The sequence below is a fragment of the Myotis yumanensis genome, unplaced genomic scaffold (assembly GCF_028538775.1).
Source record: "Myotis yumanensis isolate MYYU_CA2020_CCGP unplaced genomic scaffold, mMyoYum1.0.hap1 SCAF_3, whole genome shotgun sequence".
Classification (NCBI taxonomy): domain Eukaryota; kingdom Metazoa; phylum Chordata; class Mammalia; order Chiroptera; family Vespertilionidae; genus Myotis; species Myotis yumanensis.
In genome coordinates, this window is record NW_027223754.1 from 126,590,680 (window position 1) to 126,600,145 (window position 9,466).

Below are 9,466 nucleotides of genomic sequence, written 5' to 3' on the forward strand. Positions count from 1 at the left end.
ATTGCTTTATATTGCTAAATGTTATCATATTAGATTTAGCCCACATGTCAGGTTCCTAAGATATTACAAAAGCTTGATCCTGTCATTCAGTATGTTACCTATTCTTCCCAGTTTTGTGATCTCCATTCAGGAGCAGGATGGAGATCACACATTAGTCACTTCTTCCCAAGTTGACTTTAGTTCATTAAACAACTCTCTATCAGGAACAATTTAGTGTGTACCTTGCTGGCAATATGGTACACTACGCATTGGGGATTACCCTGATTTAACTACCAAAGGAAAAAAAGAAAAGAAATCGACATTAGTGTGAAATGAGTTGTTCTGCATGAACTCACCATGACTAAGTTGTTTAACTAAGTTTTTTCCAAGTCCCCTAAGTCATAACAGAAGTATGTGAAGAAGTAAGGGAATGTTCCAGACAGATTTTGAGGTGTTTCCCTAAATGCATAATAGATCACTTCTTTGATTCACAGATCAGAGTGAAGATAATTTCAAGGGCAAATAAAGGCAGAAAGTCTTCAAAGCATGGCCCAGTTCTCTCCCAAATATGGTGGCTCTCTAACCTTCCAGAAAACGTCCACAGAGCCTGGTGGGAGAGCTTGTTGCAACCTCTAAGGAAAAGTGTGAGTAGCTAGGTGGGAGCCTTCGCTCCTGGCCGGACTCTAATTCTCCTGAAGCCTGGGAACAGGGAGAAAGAGAAATAATAAACTGGATATTCACACCTCCCAAAGATCTGCTAAATTGAAACTCCCTAAGAAATTCTTCAGCAATCTTTATGAATGAAATATTTTTAAAAGTTTTTAGACGAATTTTTCAAACATCTTTTAGTGATATTTTAAAAAGGACCCAATGCTAATACCATTCGCATGAGCTCAGTCTATTTTGCTCTTGCTTCCAGCTGTTGCATGAATTAGGGTCATATTTAGAAGGACAGCTCATTTGGCTTGGAAGGTCGTGCAGGGAGTGCGGAAGAGGAAGAGAGCAGAGATGTCAGACAGGCAGGCTAGCGAGCAGACACAGGGTCAGGGCTCAGTGTGCTCCTCTTACCCCTGGAGTGTTGCTGCCTGAAATGGAACCCAGGGATCCCTGCTTGGCGTGCAGGAGGGCCGTGACCTCTCTCTGAACCTGGCAGTATACCTCCTAGAAAGTGCTTTTGCTCAATGTCCCCGCCTCTCCGGGGGGCCTCCACTTTGAATTTACATTGATTGAGAACTCTGTTAGTGTAATTGAGTGCATCTTCCCATCTCTGCCATCTACAAATAAAAGAACATCCATACAATTTTCCTTTTATTAGAGTCTGTCCTAAGTTTTAAGGTCTGATGAGATGTAGGAGCTCTAAAGTTTCACTTTCTTCAGAGGAAGGTGCAATCGCCAATAAATATATTTCTCGTACCTTAACCTAAGCCATTATTTAAAATAAATAATAAATGTCCCAACACAGCTGGCTTTCATTTCCTGGATAAAATGTAGGAATGGAAAAAAAAATGTAGGAATGAATTAAATTCCCCCAATACACAAACTTCTCCCTACAAATTTGCACATGGAATAAGGCAATGATGTTTTTAAATAAGTATTTAGTACATAAAGCAAATGACACTCATCAGAACAGTTATAAATAGTATCCTAGGCTATAGCAAGGAATTAATTTAGTACTCCAAACTACTTCATTATCATGGATTCTTAAACCATGGAATAAATCGCCACTATGAGTCTACATGATTCTTTTGGAAAGATGGTTCTTTTATATTATCTACTAGGATACTAGTTGTGTGTGTGTGTGTGTGTGTGTGTGTGTTTAATGATACCTATCTATCAAATTGTATGGCCTAGGTCATGTTAGTTTCCATTCTTATGGCTCAAGTTCCTAATCTGAAAAAAAGTCCTCCTAGTTCTTACATTTCATACTTGTATTAAAGATGCCACATATAAGCATAATTCCTGGCACCAACATTTCCCTTTGCAAAGGACAGCTGACCATTCTTCTCATTAAAAAACAGTCAGTCACAATGGCCAAGGCACTGCCTTATAGATGCCCTGACTTTGGGGCAATTCTTCTGCAGAAACTTATTGGGGATGAATCTGTCTTATAATATGCCTTTGGGATACTTTAGTCATAAGTTCTCCTTGAGTTGATCCCATGTTGAACCTGCCATATGTTGACTTCCATTAATTTTAAGAAATGCTGTTTATTGAATTTTGGAGATCATAAAAATCATTGATTCAAAGCGGTTTTCCTCCCAACACACCTGGGATTTATAAGATTTCAGCCATTTCTGAATGTCACAAAATGGTCTGAGTGATTTTAGAGAAGAAATCTTTGGCTCAGGAAAGGCTGCCAGAGTCCAAGAGATGGTTGGGAAGGTGGGCCCATAGGCGATGCGTATGTTTGTCTTCTCCTGAGGTGAATCCCTTTGCTGATAATGTTTCTGGGGACCACAGGGCAGTGAGTCATTACAGGCCAACCGCAATTCACTTAAGAGACATGAACTGAATTGAAAACCCAGATATTTGAGGAAGATCATCTCATGTTCCTTCAGCTCAGACACAGCAGCAGCAACAAAAGGTGATGATGATGTCAGGAGGTAGAGAAAGCAATATAGAAAACAATGTTCCTTCACTTGAATTTTCATTTATAGACATGAGGGGGGTGAAGGGGGAGGTGAAGGGAATATGTCAAATTTTAACTTCTCCCCAAAACTCCTGTATCTCTCTCTCTGAGATGATAAAGATGAGCAGCTTCCCTTGGGGGGGAGATGGATGTTTTGAAGAAGTTACCCATTGATCATTTCCTCTCACTTAACAGGTTTAACCAGACTGAATCAATACTTCTCGGAGAAGCAATGGCTTTGTAAAAAACAGACACAAGTGGGTGACATGAGGCGCCACAGGATAAAAGAGGCCTGTGGACAAATTCTTTCTTTATCCCTTACCCCATCTGGAATACCTCTGACTAAAAACCACATGCATATGGATATACTGGATATATTACATTACAGAATTCTAGGCACAGAAGAGTTCTTTTATTTTTTTATTTTTTCAGTGCATTTACTTGCCAACCAAGCTGCCTTAAATGACACACACAAAAACAAAGGATCTTAGTTTCAAACTGAGAAGAGACTGAAAATATAACCATGTTAAACGTCCAAGTCCCACCCATGTTTAAAAGCACTTGTTTAATTCCAGCTGAGTTCGGAAACAGTGCCCCTGCCTCACATGTTGACATTACATCAGCACAGCCCTGGCTCACGGGCTTTATTCCTTGCAATTCAGTGAGTACAGGGTTTCAGCTGGAGAATGGGAACCAAACACAAACAAAGGCTTTACAATTTTTTTTAATCCCTTCAGAGAAAACATTAAGAGACAATCACTTCTTCATTTTGATTGTCACCTGGATTCAAAACTGTGCAACCAAACACGGTTTCAGATGGCCAGATGGCCCTGGCAGTTAACAGAGATGGGGGTGAGAAAAAGAAAACATGAATACCCTGTTTTCCGCATAAGTGAATACAAGGGGAGAGGACACAAAAGGAGTGAGCCAGCCGGTTGAATCAGAGAGCACCTCTAAACATACCTTGACCTTCCTATTCAGGGATCTACTTCTCCATTAGTCTGTTCAGCACAGATGCACAGATACGCATGCCGCTGAACCGAAGAGTGCTTGCCTCTCGGAGATAAACACGGCTCTTTCTGCCTGGCGCGCTCACAGGTTGCTGAAACTTGACAACACTGTGTGTGCGATAACCAGTAATGAAATGCTGAGTGAGTCAGGGGACTTGACTCCCATTGGTGTTATTCGGGTTGAATTGCACATCACGGGTAGTGTTTGCTCAAGTGAACCGAGCATGCAAAGGCCTGGCTTTCCCTCCGTGCTGTGCTGCGGGGAACCGAGCCTTGCCCAGCCTCTGGTGCTGGGCTGGTGACTTCCATGGAGAAACATCCATTTGAATGCTCGCTGCTGAATGGTGCTGAGCCTTGTCAGCTTTTGTTTACTTTGTCTTACATGCGAAGACCACAGCTGTTTCAGCAGAAAGGAGTGGAAGAATGTAGCAACCTGCCTCACGTTTTCCCTCCTCCAAATGTTTGTGAAGCCCAACAGCTGTCTTTGCAAATCCTGCCACTCAGGATTGGAATGGCTCTAATAATCAAGAATGGAGGGTGTAGCTGAGATTGTTGGCTGGCTCAAAGTGGCAGGTGGGAAAGAACTGTTCTCTTAATGGGCTCACATGGTCTGCTCCTGTGGGGATTGACTAAAAAAAAATAAAGCATTTAAAGGAGGTGATGAAGGAAAGTTGAATACGCACATCTTGTATTTCATACTTGTACATCTGAATGGCTGTGAAGCATGAATTCACTGGTTGTTAGAGTTAGAAGGGATTTGAAAGGTCCTCTTGTCTAGGAGTTTTCGAATTATTTTTAGCAACAGACTTCTCTTCCCCCCGCCCCCCCAGGAACATTTTAGACCAGGGGTATCATGTCATAAATGAAAAAACACATAGAACAAACAGGAAGTCAATGGGAAAAGTGGGATATAAAAAAGCAGTTTCATAAGAAATGAACTCAGTGCTGGGAAAACAGTTGGAGTGGTGGAGACTGTGGCAAAGTGGATGTTCCCAGAGGAGGCAACTGTACTTCCTTCCACTATATTGTTGCCTTTGCCAGGCAGGGAGTCAGTGATTCATTAATTCATTTAATAAATATTTATTAAGTGCCTGGTACTTTTAAAAGCATATATGAAGCAGATAAGATCCGTGCTTTCATAGTGCTTATATTCTAGGGAAGGAGAGCTAGCAAAAATATATATTAAATATATATATATTTAATATATTTTTATTGATTTCAGAGAGGAAGTGAGAGGGAGAGAGAGAGAGAGAAACATCAATGATGAGAAAGAATCATTGATTGGCTGCCTCCTGCACACCCCCTACTGGGGATCAAGTTCGCAACCCAGGCATGTGCCCTTGACTGGAATCGAACCTGGCAGGCCGATGCTCTAGCCACTAAGCCAAACTAGCTAGGGCAAAATGTATATATTTTTAAGTAGCGATAAATGATAAGAAGAAAAGTGAAGCAGGGTAAGGGATAGGAAGTAATTGGGAAAGGAAGTATTAGAACTGTCTGTCTCAATGGACATTACAGCAGAGAACTAAATGATGGGAAGGAATGGGCCATGCGCAGATCAGGGGGTGGGTAGAGTTGCGCATGGTGAACATTCTAGCGAGTGTGAACATCTGAAGCAGGCTTTGCTCTTAGCCACCACACACACTAACTGAGCACCGTTTGGAATTCTATCCTAGGTCAATCTCTTCTGTTTACCCTAGATCAGTGGTCGGCAAACTCGCGAGCCACATGCGGCTCTTTGGCCCCTTGAGTGTGGCTCTTCCACAAAATACCACATGCAGGCGCACACGTACAGTGCGATTGAAACTTCGTGGCCCATGCGCAGAAGTCGATTTTTGGAAAGGAGATAGACGAAACAAGTATACAAGACGAGTGTGGATGGGAGAGTTGGAAGGGGTCGACCTCAGCGAACGTATCTCAATCAGATTGAGGATGTTTTTAGCAAAGGCCAGCTTAGGAGTACCCCAATTAAGTTAATAACAATGTACCTACTTACATAGTTTAAGTTTGAAAAATTTGGCTCTCAAAAGAAATTCCAATCGTTGTACTATTGATATTTGGCTCTGTTGACTAATGAGTTTGCTGACCCCTGGCCTAGATGATAGACCAGAGAGGAGAAGATGCTCATCCTGTTATACAGGCATGTGCTGAGACTGGAACCCAGGCCGTTGAACTTCCACCCAGTTCAGTGCCTTTTCCCTACACAGCATGTGCACTCAACATTTTCCTCCATGCCCCAAGAGAGGAGTAGTCTTAGAGTTACAGGACCAAGGCTTAAAAATGACTAATGAGCAACAACACACATAGTAGCAATTTCCAATTAGGAATTCAAGGAAAACATTTAAATTTTCATAGTTCTGTCCCAATTCGCCTAGCCAATTCCTACCCTAGGGCATAATTCTACGTTGTTTATGGCCTTAATATCTTTTCTGTGCTTTTGGCAAATATGATTACAGTTTAAGTCATTTACTCTTATCCAATAGTTTAAATCCCACAGCGACAGAGTAGTCTGGAACACAGAAGAAAAAAAATCCAAGTTACTAGTAAAGAGAACAAAAAAATATCAGCTAAGTCTGACCAATTTCAAGAGCATGCTGATTTTTTAACATGCTTAAATTATCCAATTATCTTAGATTCCTAGTTCATTTTCCACTCAAAAGTTAGGTCAGCCAGGAGATGAAATAGGTCTTTGATTATTTCTGGGTTCAGAGGACAGAATACAACAGCATGCCTCTGCTGAGTCAACCAAGTTCTTGTTTTCCAATTACCGTGACATCAACTTCAGGTGGAAAAAGAATGCATGCATCTAAGAATGGATAAAGCTTTATTCCCGTGGTGGACTCCTCTTCCTTACCCTTTCCTCCTCCACATGGGCTGCAGCCAGACCAGTCTAGCCTCTGCCTGTTTTGAAGGAACTTGACTTGCAGACTGGCTCCAAGACAAAAATGCATATTCATCTTCCAGAATAGGTACAAAATGTCCCCTGATATTAAAAACCTGCAACTCCTTTTTTTCTCATTTTTTAAATACAAATAAAATATCTCTTTCATTCATAATGTCATTTAAAAAATACATAAGCATTGAAGAATCACAGAGAATTTTACTTGAGAATATTTTTTTGTATTTAGTTTTTCTTTCTAGTCAGTATATGTAAATGGTAGAATGTTGTCCCACTCATTAAAATCTTTTGAAATACCATTAGACTTTACCAAATCTTGGTAGCGCTAAAGAAAATCGATAGAGATTTTTCCAGATAAAAGGAGTTTGACTAGCTATTGAATCACTCATTTTGTCTAATCAATTGGAAGGCAGTCCATTGTTAAATATTGCTATGATTCATTCTTGGGTGTTTATATATGCTTCAGTGGCAGATTTTATTTATAAATATCAATAACAATGGCAATGCTCAAGGAGACAAACACACTATAAAATTATAATTTAATTTTCTTTTTTATTAAAAACACAGTGAAAAATTACCTTGAGGTAAGCATGGACCATGGGTGGGACATGTCTCAGAAATATGATTTTTTTAAAAAATATCTGCGCTTTAGGATGATTCCAATTTAATAAATCTATGAGTTATTTTATTAAGCATTTACTCTAATTTAGTGGGTATCTACAGTGAGGGAGGTAGGGAAATGTGGGTATAATTTACATGGTTGCCTACAGTTTCCATTGAGATGGAAATAACTCATACAGTAATATGTGTCATCAAGTACTAAATTTGTGCTATGAAAGTTCTAAAGTACTAAAATAACTGGAGAAGAGTTCATGGAAAATGAAGATTGGATTAGGTCTGAAATTATGAGTAGGATTTGGATTTATGGAGAGAAATGAAACCTGGCAGTCAGACAATCAACCACCAAGACACAAAGCAGCGGTGAACGTGCCTGCATCTGAAGGACTGTGGGGAGGATGGCAAGACTGGAACAGAGAGGATGCAAGAGAGATATTAATGAGACATGCCTGTAATGTGGAGATCTTGAATCCTACGAAGAGAATCTTGTTTTGTTTCGAGAGGCACTGGAGAAATCTAGTTGAAGCTTTGAGATTACACTGATGGTGATATTCAGAAAACAATCTGAGGGAGGTAGGATCAAAATTTCAAAAAATCACTTGGAAACTTTTCACAACATTCCTGCATAAATAACCCACAAGTACTGATAGCAGGAGAGAGAGAGAGAGAGAGAGAGAGAGAGAGAGAGAGATCTAAAGAAAATGAATGTAGATTAGTGCTTGACTCCATCAAGCATTTATTCACAAGTATGATTTTGATATATCCATGTGCTGTAGATATAAATACTAAATTATTGCCCCTGCCCTCATAAAGTCTAGGAGATCATAATCAGGATTGAGTTTGAGACCTATATGTGGATTTCTGTTTTTAGCAAAATGTTATGTCAAACGACCGACAGAAAGTGAGACAGAGTCCAGAAAAATATATTAAAAACAAGTGTGTAGGCTGCCCATTTATCCTTAGAGAACTCAGTCAGCATGTAGGAGAACAACCAAGCAGTAAGATATGCATGATGAGCCTGCATCTCCATCAGCCTCGGAGATGGCAAGGTTGACCTCTGAACTCCCAAAGTCCCACCCCAAAATCCCAGCCATCTTTTCCGTGTCCAGACTGGTGGGAAAAACCTCTGGACCAGTAGTATTAAGTCTCCTATTTGAGTCTCGACTCAAATCCAGATCATGCTTAGTAGTATGATCTTGGAAAATCACTTATACTCTTTAAGTCTCATTCAGCTTCTTCATTTACATAAGCAAGACTAATACTACCTGCCTGGCAAACTCAGAGGATTGTCAGGAGCTTCAAAGGGAAAAATATAAAAATATAGATGAGGACCATGAGGCACTAATGATGATGGTGGGACAGTGGAGGAGAATGAAGACCTTCACTTGGTAACTGTTTGCTTTGTCCTAATTATCAGGGTGGGATTTAAAAAAAATGCATAAGCATCATTCTCTTGCTAAAAATTTCAAGACTTAATCTAAAAAACCTTGATCTAGGGAGCAGCTCCGGTCTAGTCAAGTGTTAGTTAAATGTTCTTGCAGGGTAATGTCTTTTCTCGTTCCAAGTGAACAATTACATAAGCCTTCAATACATAAAAGAAAACAATAGTGAGTCATTTTTAGTATAAAGGTTTTTATGTAACTTATAATATTTACTTATTATGAACTCAGTCACTGGGAATAATGATTTTTCTGATTAACACAAAATTAGAAACGAGAATCTTACATCCACTTCAACCTCCAATTATTTTTCGCTTTAGTTGCCAAGTGTCAAGACAATTCTGATTCCCATGGATAAGTAGTTAAAGATGGTAATAATTATTTTTATCACCTTATCTCAAATTCTCTGCAAAATCTTTAAATAAACAGAAAGAATGGGAAACACTTTGCTCCAGTGTCTGAGCACAGAAAGATTAACTAACAGCACAGTTCATACACAGAGGAAGAAAACAGGTTACATTTGGTATACATTGCATACATGTTGTTTTCTGTTAAAATGCTTTAAATAGTGAAAAAAATTTTAACAGCAATTGTTTGAATCAAATATTTGTGGAACCTTTGAAAGAACTCTCTGGGACCTTACGTGTCTACAGAACTGCATTTGAAGCTGGCCACATGCATGAAGCACAGCACACCGTTCTAGGCACCATTGTGGTTTGTTTCTTAACCACTTGAGGGAGGTGAGGACTCCGAGACACACAAAGGTTGAGTAATTTTCCATAGAGCTCACAGCTGGTGAATAACTGAGGCAAGATTCAAACTCCGATTGTTTGAGTCCATGGTCCTACGTCCTGGAAGAAGAGAATGGATCAGTGGCCACGAATCTTCATTG

General features: G+C 39.9%; 1 long non-coding RNA gene across 1 annotated transcript in view; it reads right to left on the reverse strand.

Annotated features, from left to right (window-relative positions):
• LOC139005301 (uncharacterized) overlaps positions 1-3,684 on the reverse strand; it is a 40,609-nt gene extending 36,925 nt beyond the window's left edge. The window contains exon 1 of the long non-coding RNA XR_011470666.1: positions 3,572-3,684. This is a non-coding gene — a long non-coding RNA (uncharacterized lncRNA). The remainder of the gene's footprint in view (positions 1-3,571) is intronic.
• Between the last annotated feature and the right edge of the window lie 5,782 nt (positions 3,685-9,466).